Below are 17,865 nucleotides of genomic sequence, written 5' to 3' on the forward strand. Positions count from 1 at the left end.
ATTACAGTCAATCCTGTTTGGTTTGACCTACAGCTATGAAACTTTGTAGGCAAATGAAGGACTGCAAGACCTACAAAAAAGTCAATAGAAGTGATGTGCTAGGATGTACAGAAAATTTGTTATGAATTTTTTTAATGTGCAGTTTTGTCCCATTCTTAGACATTAGCTGGTCTCAAACTAGTGCCTTTTTCTCTTGAATGATTCACCCCATTACCTTCAACTTTGGCATGAATCATTATCCAACTGAGGGGCACACATAGTCCAAATATCGTGAAGATCTCTTGACATAAAAGATGGGGGCGAAGCTTCAAATTATGTTTAATACTTCCTTTGCCAAGAGTGACAAAAATCTCAACTCAGCTATGACAGCTTCAAACCATCTGAAACTTTCCTGGGCCTTTAAAAGTAATGCAATAATACAGCTATGTCATAAACTTTCAAATCATTTACAGCGCCACCCAGTGGCGGACAAAAATCTCATTTTTTATACTTTTATGTACTGTGAAATGCCTGTTTGACTAAATGAACTAAAAAATGGTCAGAAAAGCTATGACACATTGGAACATTAAGGTTCTCAACTTTTATGACTTTTCATTAAAGGGCGTGGCTTCTATGCAAACTCAAAGTCTGATGTCTCCCCAAAACGGTAAAAGTTGCTGTAATTGGACCTAGATGATCTGATGTTTGCAAAACTTCATATATGGGATGGGAGTCCAATGTGAAACACACCTACAAGCCTATTTTTTATCATAGTACGAGCACCACCTAGTGGCAGCAAAAAATATAGCAAATCCTTAATGTTTTTATGTACTCTGCTGAGCCCCTTGAAGTGATATCCCTTAAATGTTTTCTGAAAAGCCAGTGGCCATGCCTTATGCCCTCCACAAATCGGTACGATGTTTCGACAGTGGCTGTGGCGTATATGGCATTGAAAGTCACAAAATTGGAACAATAAAAGCTGCAGTAACTCCACCCACATTGTCCCACCTTGTCTAAATTTTACATATTTGGTAATAGTCCTGCACTGAAGGGATCTACAACTAATTTTTCATCATTCATAGTCCTTGTTCATACCCCGACCTGTTCATACCCCAACGTGCACAGGTCTGCGAGGGCCCTTTATAGCTGCTTGCAGCTCTAGTTATTCTTATTAGGGCCCGAGCAGCTACCGCTGCGAGAGCCCTCTTGTTTTTCTCCAGATTATTATTATTATTAGGGCCCGAGCAGCTACCGCTGCGAAAGCCCTCTTGTTTTTCTCCAGATTATTATTATTATTATTATTATTAGGGCCCGAGCAGCTACCGCTGCGAGAGCCCTCTTGTTTTTCTCCAGATTATTATTAGGGCCCGAGCAGCTACCGCTGCGAGAGCCCTCTTGTTTTTCTCCAGATTATTATTAGGGCCCGAGCAGCTACCGCTGCGAGAGCCCTCTTGTTTTTCTCCGGATTATTATTAGGGCCCGAGCAGCTACCGCTGCGAGAGCCCTCTTGTTTTTCTCCAGATTATTATTATTATTATTATTATTTACTGTGCAGCGCTTTTCCATTTTTGAGGGCCTAAACATGCACGAAAAGTCACCAAAATTTGCACATTTGTCGGGCCCGGTGAAAAATTGGATATTTTTCTGTTTCCCAAAAAAATGCAAAAAAAATGGCTCTGCAGCGCCACCTAAAGTCGAAAAAGTGCACCTGGTCCCGGCCCGTTTGACCTAGAGCTACGAAAATTTTTAGGCATATGTAGGACCTAGAGACCTACAAAAAAGTCAGCGTGAGCCATGTGCTCAGATGTACAGAAAAAGAGTTATGAATTTTTGAATGAGCATTTTTGGCCCATTTTTGCACGTTTGCAGGTCCCAAACTGCTCCTTGTTTCTCCTAAACGCTTTACTCAATCGCCATCAAATTTGCTGTGGTCCATATTCACACATAGGGGCACAACTGGGCAAAAATTGGTGCAGATAAGCTGACATATATGATAGGGGCGTGGCTTCAAATTATGTGTTCAATTTTTCCTTCGCCAAGAGGGACAAAAACCTTAATAACTTTGATGTACTAGCTTAAAAAAATCTAAAACTTCATAGACACATGGAAATTTATGTCTTTAACACCTTTAAAAAAAGTTTTTTTAAATACCTACTAGCGCCGCCTAGTGGTTGATTAAAATGTCATTTTTTACACTTTCATGTATTGTGCTCAGTCTCTTTGAGTAAAACAAATGAAAATTGGTCAGAATATCATTAAGACATGGAATATAAAGGTTTTTAAATTTTACGACTTTTCGATAATGGGCGTAGTCTGCACGCCACCTCAAAGTCAGATGACTCGCCAAAACGAAAAAAGTGGCTGTAATTGGCCCCAAAATGGCCTTATGAGTGGAAAATAGCCTCTCACTCCCGGCCCGTTTGACCTAAAGCTCCAAAAATTTGTAGCCTTATGTAGGACCTCGAGCCCTACAAAAAAGTCAGCGCGAGCCATATGCTCAGATGTACAGAAAGAGAGTTATGAATTTTTGAATGTGCACTTTTGGCCCGTTTGTGCTCATTTGCAGGTCCCGAACTGCTCCTTTTTTCTCCCAAACGCTTGACCCAATCGACTTCAAATTTGCTGTGATGTTTTATCTGACTGTGAGGCACAATTGTTCAAATTTTTGTGACGATCCGCCAACAAATATGTTGGGGGCGGGGCTTTATATTATGCCTTTGATGATTACTTTGCCACATGTGAAACAAACCTTTATAACTCAGCTTTACAAGCTTAGAAAAATCTGAAACTTCACAGACACATGGAGACTCAAGCCCTTAACACAAGTGTTTAAACAAATCTTCAATTGCTTGTGAGGCCATCTAGTGGCAAACAAAAATGTCAGTCTGATGTCTCGCCAAAACGAACAAAAGTGCTGTGTTTGGTCCCAGATGGGCTTATCTTTTCTAAACTTCATATATTTGATGGGTTTCCAATGCGGAATACACCTATTAACGTATTTTTTGTTATAGTGCGAGCGCCACCTAGTGGCAGCCAAAAATATAGCATTTTTTAAACGTTTTTATGTGTTTAGCTGAGCCCTTTGAAGTAATATCGCTGAAATTAAGTCTAAAAAGCCTCTAGACAGCCCTGCTGACCTCCACCAAATTTTACGAAGTTTCGATAATGGGCGTGGCTTCTACGACCATTTTCATTCCTAAACTTTATCTGTCCAGTAAAAGTTGCTGTAATTTGACCCAGATGATCTGATCTTCTCACAATTTCACACCTTGGATGAAAATATTCTCCTGAACATATCGACGAAAATATAATCCAGTTTAAAGCTAGCGCCACCTAGTGGCTGCAAAAAAATGTCATTAGTCGAAAGATTACAGTCAATCCTGTTTGGTTTGACCTACAGCTATGAAACTTTGTAGGCAAATGAAGGACTGCAAGACCTACAAAATAGTCAATAAAAGTGATGTGCTAGGATGTACAGAAAAATTGTTATGAATTTTTTTAATGTGCAGTTTTGTCCCATTCTTAGACATTAGCTGGTCTCAAACTAGTGCCTTTTTCTCTTAAACGATTCACCCCATTATCTTCAACTTTGGCATGAATCATTATCCAACTGAGGGGCACACAAAGGCCAAATATCGTGAAGATCTCTTGACATAAAAGATGGGAGCGGAGCTTCAAATTAGGTTTAATACTTCCTTCGCCAAGAGTGACAAAAATCTTAATAACTCAGCTATGACAGCTTCAAACCATCTGAAACTTTCCTGGGACTTTAAACGTCATGCAATAATACAGCTATGTGATAAACTTTCAAATCATTTACAGCGCCACCCAGTGGCGGACAAAAATCTCATTTTTTATACTTTTATGTACTGTGAAAGGCCTGTTTGACTAAATGAACTCAAAAATGGTCAGAAAAGCTATGACACATTGGAACATTAAGGTTCTCAACTTTTAGGACTTTTCAATAAAGGGCGTAGCCTTTATGCCAACTCAAAATCCGATGTCTCACGAAAACGGTAGAAGTTGCTGTAATTGGACATAGACGATCCGATATTTTTAAAGCTTCATATATGGGATGGGAGTCCAATGTGAAACACACCTACAAGCCTATTTTTTATCATAGTACGAGCGCCACCTAGTGGCAGCAAAAAATATAGCAAATCCTTAATGTTTTTATGTACTCTGCTGAGCCCTTTGAAGTGATATCCCTTAAATGTTTTCTGAAAAGCCAGTGGCCATGCCTTATGCCCTCCACAAATCAGTACGATGTTTCAACAGTGGGTGTGGCCTATATGGCATTATAAGTCACAAAATTGGAACAATAAAAGCTGCAGAAACTCCACCCACATTATCCCACCTTGTCTAAATTTTACATATTTGGTAAGAGTCCTGCACTGAAGTCATCTAAAACTACTTTTTCATCATTCAGAGTCCTTGTTCATACCCCGACCTCTTCATACCCCAACGTGCACAGGTCTGCGAGGGCCCTTTATAGCTGCTTGCAGCTCTAGTTATTATTATTATTATTATTATTATTATTTACTGTGCAGCGCTTTTCCATTTTTGAGGGCCTAAACATGCACGAAAAGTCACCAAAATTTGCACATTTGTCGGGCCCGGTGAAAAATTGGATATTTTTGTGTTTCCCAAAACAATGCAAAAAAAATGGCTCTGCAGCGCCACCTAAGGTTGAAAAAGTGCACCTGGTCCCGGCCCGTTTGACCTAGAGCTACGAAAATTTTTAGGCATATGTAGGACCTAGAGACCTACAAAAAAGTCAGCGTGAGCCATGTGCTCAGATGTACAGAAAAAGAGTTATGAATTTTTGAATGTGCATTTTTGGCCCATTTTTGCACGTTTGCAGGTCCCAAACTGCTCCTTGTTTCTCCTAAACGCTTTACTCAATCGCCTTCAAATTTCCTGTGGTCCATATTCACACATTAGGGGCACAAGTGGGCAAAATTTGGTGCAGATCCGCTGAGATATATGATAGGGGCGTGGCTTCAAATTATGTGTTCAAATTTTCCTTCGCCAAGAGGGACAAAAACCTTAATAACTTTGATGTACTAGCTTAAAAAAATCTAAAACTTCATAGACACATGGAAATTTATGTCTTTAACACCTTTAAAAAAAGTTTTTTTAAATACCTACTAGCGCCGCCTAGTGGTTGATTAAAATGTCATTTTTTACAATTTCATGTATTGTGCTCAGTCTGTTTGAGTAAAACAAATGAAAATTGGTCAGAATATCATTAAGACATGGAATATTAAGGTTTTAAAATTTTACGACTTTTCGATAATGGGCGTAGTCTGCACGCCACCTCAAAGTCAGATGACTCGCCAAAACGAAAAAAGTGGCTGTAATTGGCCCCAAAATGGCCTTATGAGTGGAAAATAGCCTCTCACTCCCGGCCCGTTTGACCTAGAGATCCAAAAATTTGTAGCCTTATGTAGGACCTTGAGCCCTACAAAAAAGTCAGCGCGAGCCATGTGCTCAGATGTACAGAAAGAGAGTTATGAATTTTTGAATGTGCACTTTTGGCCCGTTTTTGCTCATTTGCAGGTCCCGAACTGCTCCTTTTTTCTCCCAAACGCTTGACCCGATCGACTTCAAATTTGCTGTGATGTTTTATCTGACTGTGAGGCACAATTGTTCAAATTTTTGTGATGATCCGCCATCAAATATGTTGGGGGCGGAGCTTTATAGTATGCCTTTGATGATTACTTTGCCACATGTGAAACAAACCTTTATAACTCAGCTTTACAAGCTTAGAAAAATCTGAAACTTCACAGACACATGGAGACTCAAGCCCTTAACACAAGTGTTTAAAAAAATCTTCAATTGCTTATAAGGCCATCTAGTGGCAAACAAAAATGTCAGTCTGATGTCTCGCGAAAACGAACAAAGTTGCTGTGTTTGGTCCCAGATAGTCTTATCTTTTCTAAACTTCGTATATTTGATGGGTTTCCAATGCGGAATACACCTATCAACGTATTTTTTGTTATAGTGCGAGCGCCACCTAGTGGCAGCCAAAAATATAGCATTTTTTAAACGTTTTTATGTGTTTAGCTGAGCCCTTTGAAGTAATATCGCTGAAATTAAGTCTGAAAAGCCTCTAGACAGCCTTGCTGACCTCCACCAAATTTTACGAAGTTTCGATAATGGGCGTGGCCTCTACGACCATTTTCATTCCGAAACTTTATCTGTCCAGTAAAAGTTGCTGTAATTTGACCCAGATGATCTGATCTGCTCACAATTTCACACATTGGATGAAAATATTCTCCTGAACATATCGACAAAAATATATTCCAGTTTAAAGCTAGCGCCACCTAGTGGCTGCAAAAAATGTCATTAGTCGAAAGATTATAGTCAATCCTGTTTGGTTTGACCTACAGCTATGAAAATTTGTAGGCAAATGAAGGACTGCAAGGCCTACAAAAAAGTCAATAGAAGTGATGAGCTAGGATGTACAGAATGTATTTTTTATCATAGTACGAGCGCCACCTAGTGGCAGCAAAAAATATAGCAAATCCTTAATGTTTTTATGTACTCTGCTGAGCCCCTTGAAGTGATATCCCTTAAATGTTTTCTGAAAAGCCAGTGGCCATGCCTTATGCCCTCCACAAATTAGTACAATGATTCGACAGTGGGTGTGGCCTATATGGCATTGAAAGTCACAAAATTGGAACAATAAAAGCTGCAGTAACTCCACTCACATTGTCCCACCTTGTCTAAATTTTACATATTTGATAAGAGTCCTGCACTGAAGTCATCTACAACTAATTTTTCATCGTTCATAGTCCTTGTTCATACCCCAACCTGTTCATACCCCAACGTGCACAGGTCTGCGAGGGCCCTTTATAGCTGCTTGCAGCTCTAGTTATTATTATTATTATTAGGGCCCGAGCAGCTACCGCTGCGAGAGCCCTCTTGTTTTTCTCCAGATTATTCTTCTTCTTATTATTATTATTATTATTAGGGCCCAAGCAGCTACCGCTGCGAGAGCCCTCTTGTTTTTCTCCGGATTATTATTATTATTAGGGCCCGAGCAGCTACCGCTGCGAGAGCCCTCTTGTTTTTCTCCAGATTATTATTCTTATTAGGGCCCGAGCAGCTACCGCTGCGAGAGCCCTCTTGTTTTTCTCCAGATTATTATTCTTATTAGGGCCCGAGCAGCTACCGCTGCGAGAGCCCTCTTGTTTTTCTCCAGATTATTAGGGCCCGAGCAGCTACCGCTGCGAGAGCCCTCTTGTTTTTCTCCAGATTATTAGGGCCCGAGCAGCTACCGCTGCGAGAGCCCTCTTGTTTTTCTCCAGATTATTATTCTTATTATCATTGTTATTATTAGGGCCCGAGCAGCTACCGCTGCGAGAGCCCTCTTGTTTTTCTCCAGATTATTATTCTTATTCTTCTTCTTCTTATTATTATTATTATTATTATTTACTGTGCAGCGCTTTTCCATTTTTGAGGGCCTAAACATGCACGAAAAGTCACCAAAATTTGCACATTTGTCGGGCCCGGTGAAAAATTGGATATTTTTGTGTTTCCCAAAACAATGCTAAAAAAATGGCTCTGCAGCGCCACCTAAGGTTGAAAAAGTGCACCTGGTCCCGGCCCGTTTGACCTAGAGCTACGAAAATTTTTAGGCATATGTAGGACCTAGAGACCTACAAAAAAGTCAGCGCGAGCCATGTGCTCAGATGTACAGAAAAAGTTATGAATTTTTGAATGTGCATTTTTGGCCCATTTTTGCACGTTTGCAGGTCCCAAACTGCTCCTTGTTTCTCCTAAACGCTTTACTCAATCACCTTCAATTTTGCTGTGGTTCATATTCACACATAGGGGCACAAGTGGGCAAAATTTGGTGCAGATCCGCTGACATATATGATAGGGGCGTGGCTTCAAATTATGTGTTCAATTTTTCCTTCGCCAAGAGTGACATAAACCTTAATAACTTTGTTGTACTAGCTTAAAAAAATCTAAAACTTCATAGATACATGGAAACTTATGTCTTTAACACGTTTGAAAAAAGTTTTTTTAAATACCTACTAGCGCCGCCTAGTGGTTGATTAAAATGTTATTTTTTACACTTTCATGTATTGTGCTCAGTCTGTTTGAGTAAAACAAATGAAAATTGGTCAGAATATCATTAAGACATGGAATATTAAGGTTTTAAAATTTTACGACATTTCGATAATGGGCGTAGTCTGCACGCCACCTCAAAGTCAGATGACTCGCCAAAATGAAAAAAGTGGCTGTAATTGGCCCCAAAATGGCCTTATGAGTGGAAAATAGCCTCTCACTCCCGGCCCGTTTGACCTAGAGCTCCAAAAATTTGTAGCCTTATGTAGGACCTCGACCTCTACAAAAAAGTCAACGCGAGCCATGTGCTCAGATGTACAGAAAGAGAGTTATGAATTTTTGAAGGTGCACCTTTAGCCCGTTTTTGCTCATTTGCAGGTCCCGAACTGCTCCTTTTTTCTCCCAAACGCTTGACCCGATCGACTTCAAATTTGCTGTGATGTTTTATCTGACTCTGAGGCACAATTGTTCAAATTTTCGTGACGATCCGCTATCAAATATGGTGGGGGCGGGCCTTCATATTATGCCTTTGATGATTACTTTTCCACATGTGAAACAAATCTTTATAACTCAGCTTTCCAAGCTTGGAAAAATCTGAAACTTCACAGACACATGGAGACTCAAGCCCTTAACACAAGTGTTTAAAAAAATCTTCAATTGCTTATAAGGCCATCTAGTGGCAAACAAAAATGTCAGTCTGATGTCTCGCCAAAACGAACAAAGTTGCTGTGTTTGGTCCCAGATGGTCTTATCTTTTCTAAACTTCATATATTTGATGGGTTTCCAATGCGGAATACACCTATCAACGTATTTTTTGTTATAGTGCGAGCGCCACCTAGTGGCAGCCAAAAATATAACATTTTTTAAACGTTTTTAAGTGTTTAGCTGAGCCCTTTGATGTAATATCGCTGAAATTAGGTCTGAAAAGCCTCTAGACAGCCCTGCTGACCTCCACCAAATTTTACGAAGTTTCGATAATGGGCGTGGCCTCTACGACCATTTTCATTCCGAAGCTTTATCTGTCCAGTAAAAGTTGCTCTAATTTGACCCAGATGATCTGATCTTCTCACAATTTCACACATTGGATGAAAATATTCTCCTGAACATATCGACAAAAATATATTCCAGTTTAAAGCTAGCGCCACCTAGTGGCTGCAAAAAATGTCATTAGTCGAAAGATTACAGTCAATCCTGTTTGGTTTGACCTACAGCTATGAAACTTTGTAGGCAAATGAAGGACTGCAAGACCTACAAAAAAGTCAATAGAAGTGATGTGCTAGGATGTACAGAAAAATTGTTAAGAATTTTTTTAATGTGCAGTTTTGTCCCATTCTTAGACATTAGCTGGTCTCAAACTAGTGCCTTTTTCTCTTAAACGATTCACCCCATTACCTTCAACTTTGGCATGAATCATTATCCAACTGAGGGGCACACATAGTCCAAATATCGTGAAGATCTCTTGACAGAAAAGATGGGGGCGGAGCTTCAAATTATGTTTAATACTTCCTTCGCCAAGAGTGACAAAAATATGAATAACTCAGCTATGACAGCTTCAAACCATCTGAAACTTTCCTGGGACTTTAAAAGTCATGCAATAATACAGCTATGTGATAAACTTTCAAATCATTTACAGCGCCACTCAGTGGCGGACAAAAATCTCATTATTTATACTTTTATGTACTGTGAAATGCCTGTTTGACTAAATGAACTCAAAAATGGTCAGAAAAGCTATGACACATTGGAACATTAAGGTTCTCAACTTTTATGACTTTTCAATAAAGGGCGTGGCCTCTATGCCAACTCAAAATCCGATGTCTCGCCAAAACGGTAAAAGTTGCTGTAATTGGACCTAGATGATCTGATATTTTTAAAACGTCGTATATGGGATGGGAGTCCAATGTGAAACACACCTACAAGCCTATATTTTATCATAGTACAAGCACCACCTAGTGGCAGCAAAAAATATAGCAAATCCTTAATGTTTTTATGTACTCTGCTGAGCCCCTTGAAGTGATATCCCTTAAATGTTTTCTGAAAAGCCAGTGGCCATGCCTTATGCCCTCCACAAATCAGTACGATGTTTCGACAGTGGGTGTGGCCTATATGGAATTGAAAGTTACAATATTGGAAAAATAAAAGCTGCAGTAACTCCACCCACATTGTCCCGCCTTGTCTAAATTTTACATATTTGGTAAGAGTCCTGCACTGAAGTCATCTCCAACTACTTTTTCATCATTCATAGTCCTTGTTCATACCCCGACCTGTTCATACCCCAACGTGCACAGGTCTGCGAGGGCCCTTTATAGCTGCTTGCAGCTCTAGTTAGGGCCCGAGCAGCTACCGCTGCGAGAGCCCTCTTGTTTTTCTCCAGATTATTATTCTTATTAGGGCCCGAGCAGCTACCGCTGCGAGAGCCCTCTTGTTTTTCTCCAGATTATTATTATTATTATTATTATTATTATTATTATTATTTACTGTGCAGCGCTTTTCCATTTTTGAGGGCCTAAACATGCACGAAAAGTCACCAAATTTTGCACATTTGTCGGGCCCGGTGAAAAATTGGATATTTTTGTGTTTCCCAAAACAATGCAAAAAAAATGGCTCTGCAGCGCCACCTAAGGTCCAAAAAGTGCACCTGGTCCCGGCCCGTTTGACCTAGAGCTACGAAAATTTTTAGGCATATGTAGGACCTAGAGACCTACAAAAAAGTCATCGCGAGCCATGTGCTCAGATGTACAGAAAAAGAGTTATGATTTTTTGAATGTGCACTTTTGGCCCATTTTTGCACGTTTGCAGGTCCCAAACTGCTCCTTGTTTCTCCTAAATGCTTTACTCAATCGCCTTCAAATTTGCTGTGGTCCATATTCACACATAGGGGCACAAGTGGGCAAAATTTGGTGCAGATCCGCTGACATATATGATAGGGGCGTGGCTTCAAATTATGTGTTCAATTTTTCCTTCGCCAAGAGTGACATAAACCTTAATAACTTTGATGTACTAGCTTAAAAAAATCTAAAACTTCATAGACACATGAAAACTTATGTCTTTAACACATTTGAAAAAAGTTTTTTTCAATACCTACTAGCGCCGCCTAGTGGTTGATTAAAATGTAAATTTTTACACTTTCATGTATTGTGCTCAGTCTGTTTGAGTAAAACAAGTGAAAATTGGTCAGAATATCATTAAGACATGGAATATTAAGGTTTTAAAATTTTACGACATTTCGATAATGGGCGTAGTCTGCACGCCACCTCAAAGTCAGATGACTCGCCAAAACGAAAAAAGTGGCTGTAATTGGCCCCAAAATGGCCTTATGCGTGGAAAATAGCCTCTCACTCCCGGCCCGTTTGACCTAGAGCTCCAAAAATTTGTAGCCTTATGCAGCACCTCGAGCCCTACAAAAAAGTCAGCGCGAGCCATGTGCTCAGATGTACAGAAAGAGAGTTATGAATTTTTGAATGTGCACTTTTGGCCCGTTTTTGCTCATTTGCAGGTCCCGAACTGCTCCTTTTTTCTCCCAAACGCTTGACCCGATCGACTTCAAATTTGCTGTGATGTTTTATCTGACTGTGAGGCACAATTGTTCAAATTTTTGTGATGATCCGCCATCAAATATGTTGGGGGCGGGGCTTTATATTATGCCTTTGATGATTACTTTGCCACATGTGAAACAAACCTTTATAACTCAGCTTTACAAGCTTAGAAAAAACTGAAACTTCACAGACACATGGAGACTCAAGCCTTTAACACAAGTGTTTAAAAAAATATTCAATTGCTTATAAGGCCATCTAGTGGCAAACAAAAATGTCAGTCTGATGTCTCGCCAAAACGAAAAAAGTTGCTGTGTTTGGTCCCAGATGGTCTTATCTTTTCTAAACTTCATATATTTGATGGGTTTCCAATGTGGAATACACCTAACAACGTATTTTTTGTTATAGTGCGAGCGCCACCTAGTGGCAGCCAAAAATATAGCATTTTTTAAACGTTTTTATGTGTTTAGCTGAGCCCTTTGATCTAATATCGCTGAAATTAGGTCTGCTAAGCCTCTAGACAGCCCTGCTGACCTCCACCAAATTTTACGAAGTTTCGATAATGGGCGTGGCCTCTACGACCATTTTCATTCCGAAGCTTTATCTGTCCAGTAAAAGTTGCTGTAATTTGACCCAGATGATCTGATCTTCTCACAATTTCACACATTGGATGAAAATATTCTCCTGAACATATCGACAAAAATATATTCCAGTTTAAAGCTAGCGCCACCTAGTGGCTGCAAAAAATGTCATTAGTCGAAAGATTACAGTCAATCCTGTTTGGTTTGACCTACGGCTATGAAACTTTGTAGGCAAATGAAGGACTGCAAGACCTACAAAAAAGTCAAAAGAAGTGATGTGCTAGGATGTACAGAAAAATTGTTATGAATTTTTTTAATGTGCAGTTTTGTCCCATTCTTAGAAATTAGCTGGTCTCAAACTAGTGCCTTTTTCTCTTAAACGATTCACCCCATTACCTTCAACTTTGGCATGAATCATTATCCAACTGAGGGGCACACATAGTCCAAATATCGTGAAGATCTCTAGACATAAAAGATGGGGGCGGAGCTTCAAATTATGTTTAATACTTCCTTTGCCAAGAGTGACAAAAATCTTAATAACTCAGCTATGACAGCTTCAAACCATCTGAAACTTTCCTGGGCCTTTAAAACTAATGCAATAATACAGCTATGTGATAAACTTTCAAATCATTTACAGCGCCACCCAGTGGCGGACAAAAATCTCATTTTTTATACTTTTATGTACTGTGAAATGCCTGTTTGACTAAATGAACTCAAAAATGGTCATAAAAGCTATGACACATTGGAATATTAAGGTTCTCAACTTTTATGACTTTTCATTAAAGGGCGTGGCCTCTATGCAAACTCAAAGTCTGATGTCTCCCCAAAACGGTAAAAGTTGCTGTAATTGGACCTAGATGATCTGATGTTTGCAGAACTTCATATATGGGATGGGAGTCCAATCTGAAACACACCTACAAGCCTATTTTTTATCATAGTACGAGCGCCACCTAGTGGCAGCAAAAAATATAGCAAATCCTTAATGTTTTTATGTACTCTGCTGAGCCCCTTGAAGTGAAACCCCTAAATGTTTTCTGAAAAGCCAGTGGCCATGCCTTATGCCCCCCACAAATCAGTACAATGTTTCGACAGTGGGTGTGGCCTATATGGCATTGAAAGTCACAAAATTGGAACAATAAAAGCTGCAGTAACTCCACACACATTGTCCCACCTTGTCTAAATTTTACATATTTGGTAAGAGTCCTGCACTGAAGGGATCTACAACTACTTTTTCATCATTCATAGTCCTTGTTCATACCCCGACCTGTTCATACCACAACGTGCACAGGTCTGCGAGGGCCCTTTATAGCTGCTTGCAGCTCTAGTTATTATTATTATTTACTGTGCAGCGCTTTTCCATTTTTGAGGGCCTAAACATGCACGAAAAGTCACCAAAATTTGCACATTTGTCGGGCCCGGTGAAAAATTGGATATTTTTGTGTTTCCCAAAACAATGCAAAAAAAATGGCTCTGCAGCGCCACCTAAGGTCGAAAAAGTGCACCTGGTCCCGGCCCGTTTGACCTAGAGCTACGAAAATTTTTAGGCATATGAAGGGCCTAGAGACCTAAAAAAAAGTCAGCGCGAGCCATGTGCTCAGATGTACAGAAAAAGAGTTATGAATTTTTGAATGTGCATTTTTGGCCCATTTTTGCACGTTTGTAGGTCCCAAACTGCTCCTTGTTTCTCCTAAACGCTTTACTCAATCACCTTCAAAATTGCTGTGGTCCATATTCACACGTAGGGGCACAAGTGGGCAAAATTTGGTGCAGATCCGCTGGCATATATTATAGGGGCGTGGCTTCAAATTATGTGTTCAATTTTTCCTTCGCAAAGAGGGACAAAAACCTTAATAACTTTGATGTACTAGCTTAAAAAAATCTAAAACTTCATAGACACATGGAAACTTATGTCTTTAACACCTTTAAATAAAGTTTTTTTAAATACCTACTAGCGCCGCCTAGTGGTTGATTAAAATGTCATTTTTTACACTTTCATGTATTGTGCTCAGTCTGTTTGAGTACAACAAATGAAAATTGGTCAGAATATCAATAAGACATGGAATATTAAGGTTTCAAAATTTTATGACTTTTCGATAATGGGCGTAGTCTGCACGCCACCTCAAAGTCAGATGACTCGCCAAAACGAAAAAAGTGGCTGTAATTGGCCCCAAAATGGCCTTATGAGTGGAAAATAGCCTCTCACTCCCGGCCCGTTTGACCTAGAGCTCCAAAAATTTGTAGCCGTATGTAGGACCTCGAGCCCTACAAAAAAGTCAGCGCGAGCCATGTGCTCAGATGTACAGAAAGAGAGTTATGAATTTTTGAATGTGCACCTTTGGCCCGTTTTTGCTCATTTGCAGGTCCCGAACTGCTCCTTTTTTCTCCCAAACGCTTGACCCGATCGACTTCAAATTTGCTGTGATGTTTTATCTGACTGTGAGGCACAATTGTTCAAATTTTTGTGACGATCCGCCAACAAATATGTTGGGGGCGGGGCTTCATATTATGCCTTTGATGTTTACTTTGCCACATGTGAAACAAACCTTTATAACTCAGCTTTACAAGCTTGAAAAAATCTGAAACTTCACAGACACATGGAGACTTAAGCCTTTACCACATGTGTTTAAAAAGATCTTGAATTGCTTATAAGGCCACCTAGTGGCAAACAAAAATGTCAGTCTGATGTCTCGCAAAAACGAACAAAGTTGCTGTGTTTGGACCCAGATAGTCTTTTCTTTTCTAAACTTCATATATTTGATGGATTTCCAATGCGGAATACACCTATCAACGTATTTTTTGTTATAGTGCGAGCGCCACCTAGTGGCAGCCAAAAATATAGCAGTTTTTAAACGTTTTTATGTGTTTAGCTGAGCCCTTTGAAGTAATATCGCTGAAATTAAGTCTGAAAAGCCTCTAGACAGCCCTGCTGACCTCCACCAAATTTTACGATATTTCGATAATGGGCGTGGCCTCTACGACCATTTTCATTCCGAAGCTTTATCTGTCCAGTAAAAGTTGTTGTAATTTGACCCAGATGATCTGATCTTCTCACAATTTCACATATTGGATGAAAATATTCTCCTGAACATATCGACAAAAATATATTCCAGTTTAAAGCTAGCGCCACCTAGTGGCTGCAAAAAATGTAATTAGTCAAATGATTACAGTCAATCCTGTTTGGTTTGACCTACAGCTATAAAACTTTGTAGGCAAATGAAGGACTGTAAGACCTACAAAAAAGTCAATAGAAGTGATGTGCTAGGATGTACAGAAAAATTGTTATGAATTTCTTTAATGTGCAGTTTTGTCCCATTCTTAGACATTAGCTGGTCTCAAACTAGTGCCTTTTTCTCTTAAACGATTCACCCCATTACCTTCAACTTTGGCATGAATCATTATCCAACTGAGGTGCACACATAATCCAAATATCGTGAAGACCTCTTGACATAAAAGATGGGGGCGGAGCTTCAATTTATGTTTAATATTTCCTTCGCCAAGAGTGACAAAAATCTTAATAACTCAGCTATGACAGCTTCAAACCATCTGAAACTTTCCTGGGACTTTAAACGTCATGCAATAATACATTTATGTGATAAACTTTCAAATCATTTACAGCGCCACCCAGTGGCGGACAAAATTCTCATTTTTTATACTTTTATGTACTGTGAAATGCCTGTTTGACTAAATGAACTCAAAAATGGTCAGAAAAGCTATGACACATTGGAACATTAAGGTTCTCAACTTTTATGACTTTTCAATAAAGGGCGTGGCCTCTATGCCAACTCAAAATCCGATGTCTCGCCAAAACGGTAAAAGTTGCTGTAATTGGACCTAGATGATCTGATATTTTTAAAACTTCATATATGGGATGGGAGTCCAATGTGAAACACACCTACAAGCCTAATTTTTATCATAGTACGAGCGCCACCTAGTGGCAGCAAAAACTATAGCAAATCCTTAACGTTTTTATGTACTCTGCTGAGCCCCTTGAAGTGATATCCCTTAAATGTTTTCTGAAAAGCCAGTGGCCATGCCTTATGCCCTCCACAAATCAGTATGATGTTTCCACAGTGGGTGTGGCCTATACGGCATTGAAAGCTACAAAACTGTAACATTAAAAGCTGCAGTAACTCCACCCACATTGTCCCATTGTCACATTGCTCATTTGCAGGTCCCGAACTGCTCCTTTTTTCTCCCAAACGCTTGACCCGATCGCTTTCAAATTTGCTGTGATGTTTTATCTGACTGTGAGGCACAATTGTTCCAATTTTTGTGACGATCCGCCAACAAATATGTTGGGGGCGGGGCTTTATATTATGCCTTTGATGATTACTTTGCCACATGTGAAACAAACCTTTATAACTCAGCTTTACAAGCTTGGAAAAATCTGAAACTTCACAGACACATGGAAACTTAAGCCCTTAACACAAGTGTTTAAAAAAATCTTCAATTGCTTATAAGGCCATCTAGTGGCAAACAAAAATGTCAGTCTGATGTCTCGCCAAAACGAACAAAGTTGCTGTGTTTGGTCCCAGATAGTCTTATCTTTTCTAAACTTCATATATTTAATGAGTTTCCAATGCGGAATACACCTATCAACGTATTTTTTGTTATAGTGCGAGTGCCACCTAGTGGCAGCCAAAAATATAGAAATTTTTAAACGTTTTTATGTGTTTAGCTGAGCCCTTTGAAGTCATATCGCTGAAATTAAGTCTGAAAAGCCTCTAGACAGCCCTGCTGACCTCCACCAAATTTTACGAAGTTTCAATAATGGGCGTGGCCTCTACGACCATTTTCATTCCAAAGCTTTATCTGTCCAGTAAAATTTGCTGTAATTTGACCCAGATGATCTGATCTTCTCACAATTTCACACATTGCATGAAAATATTCTCCTGAACATATCGACAAAAATATATTCCAGTTTAAAGCTAGCGCCACCTAGTGGCTGCAAAAAATGTCATTAGTCGAAAGATTACAAACAATCCTGTTTGGTTTGACCTACAGCTATGAAACTTTGTAGGCAAATGAAGGACTGTAAGACCTACAAAAAAGTCAATAGAAAAGATCTGCTAGGATGTACAGAAAAATTGTTATGAATTTTTTTAATGTGCAGTTTTGTCCCATTCTTAGACATGGGCCTTTAAAAGTAATGCAATAATACAGCTATGTGATAAACTTTCAAATCATTTACAGCGCCACCCAGTGGCGGACAAAAATCTCATTTTTTATACTTTTATGTACTGTGAAATGCCTGTTTGACTAAATGAACTAAAAAATGGTCAGAAAAGCTATGACACATTGGAACATTAAGGTTCTCAACTTTTATGACTTTTCATTAAAGGGCGTGGCCTCTATGCAAACTCAAAATCTGATGTCTCCCCAAAACGGTAAAAGTTGCTGTAATTGGACCTAGATGATCTGATGTTTGCAAAACTTCATATATGGGACGGGAGTCCAATGTGAAACACACCTAGGAGCCTATTTTTTATCATAGTACGAGCGCCACCTAATGGCAGCAAAAAATATAGCAAATCCTTAACGTTTTTATTTACTCTGCTGAGCCCCTTGAAGTGATATCCCTTAAATGTTTTCTGAAAAGCCAGTGGCCATGCCTTATGCCCTCCACAAATGAGTACGATGTTTCCACAGTGGGTGTGGCCCATACGGCATTGAGAGTCACAAAACTGTAACAA

The 17,865-nt window shown here is 39.5% G+C and overlaps 1 protein-coding gene across 4 annotated transcripts in view; it reads right to left on the reverse strand.

Moving 5' to 3' along the window:
• The window catches only part of gabrg1 (gamma-aminobutyric acid type A receptor subunit gamma1), an 80,985-nt gene that overhangs the window by 7,324 nt on the left and 55,796 nt on the right, over positions 1-17,865 (reverse strand). The gene's annotated exons all lie outside the window — the stretch shown is intronic.

This window comes from Hippichthys cyanospilos, chromosome 14 (assembly GCF_059441005.1).
Source record: "Hippichthys cyanospilos isolate Australia breed blue-spotted pipefish chromosome 14, RoL_Hcya_1.0, whole genome shotgun sequence".
NCBI lineage: Eukaryota > Metazoa > Chordata > Actinopteri > Syngnathiformes > Syngnathidae > Hippichthys > Hippichthys cyanospilos.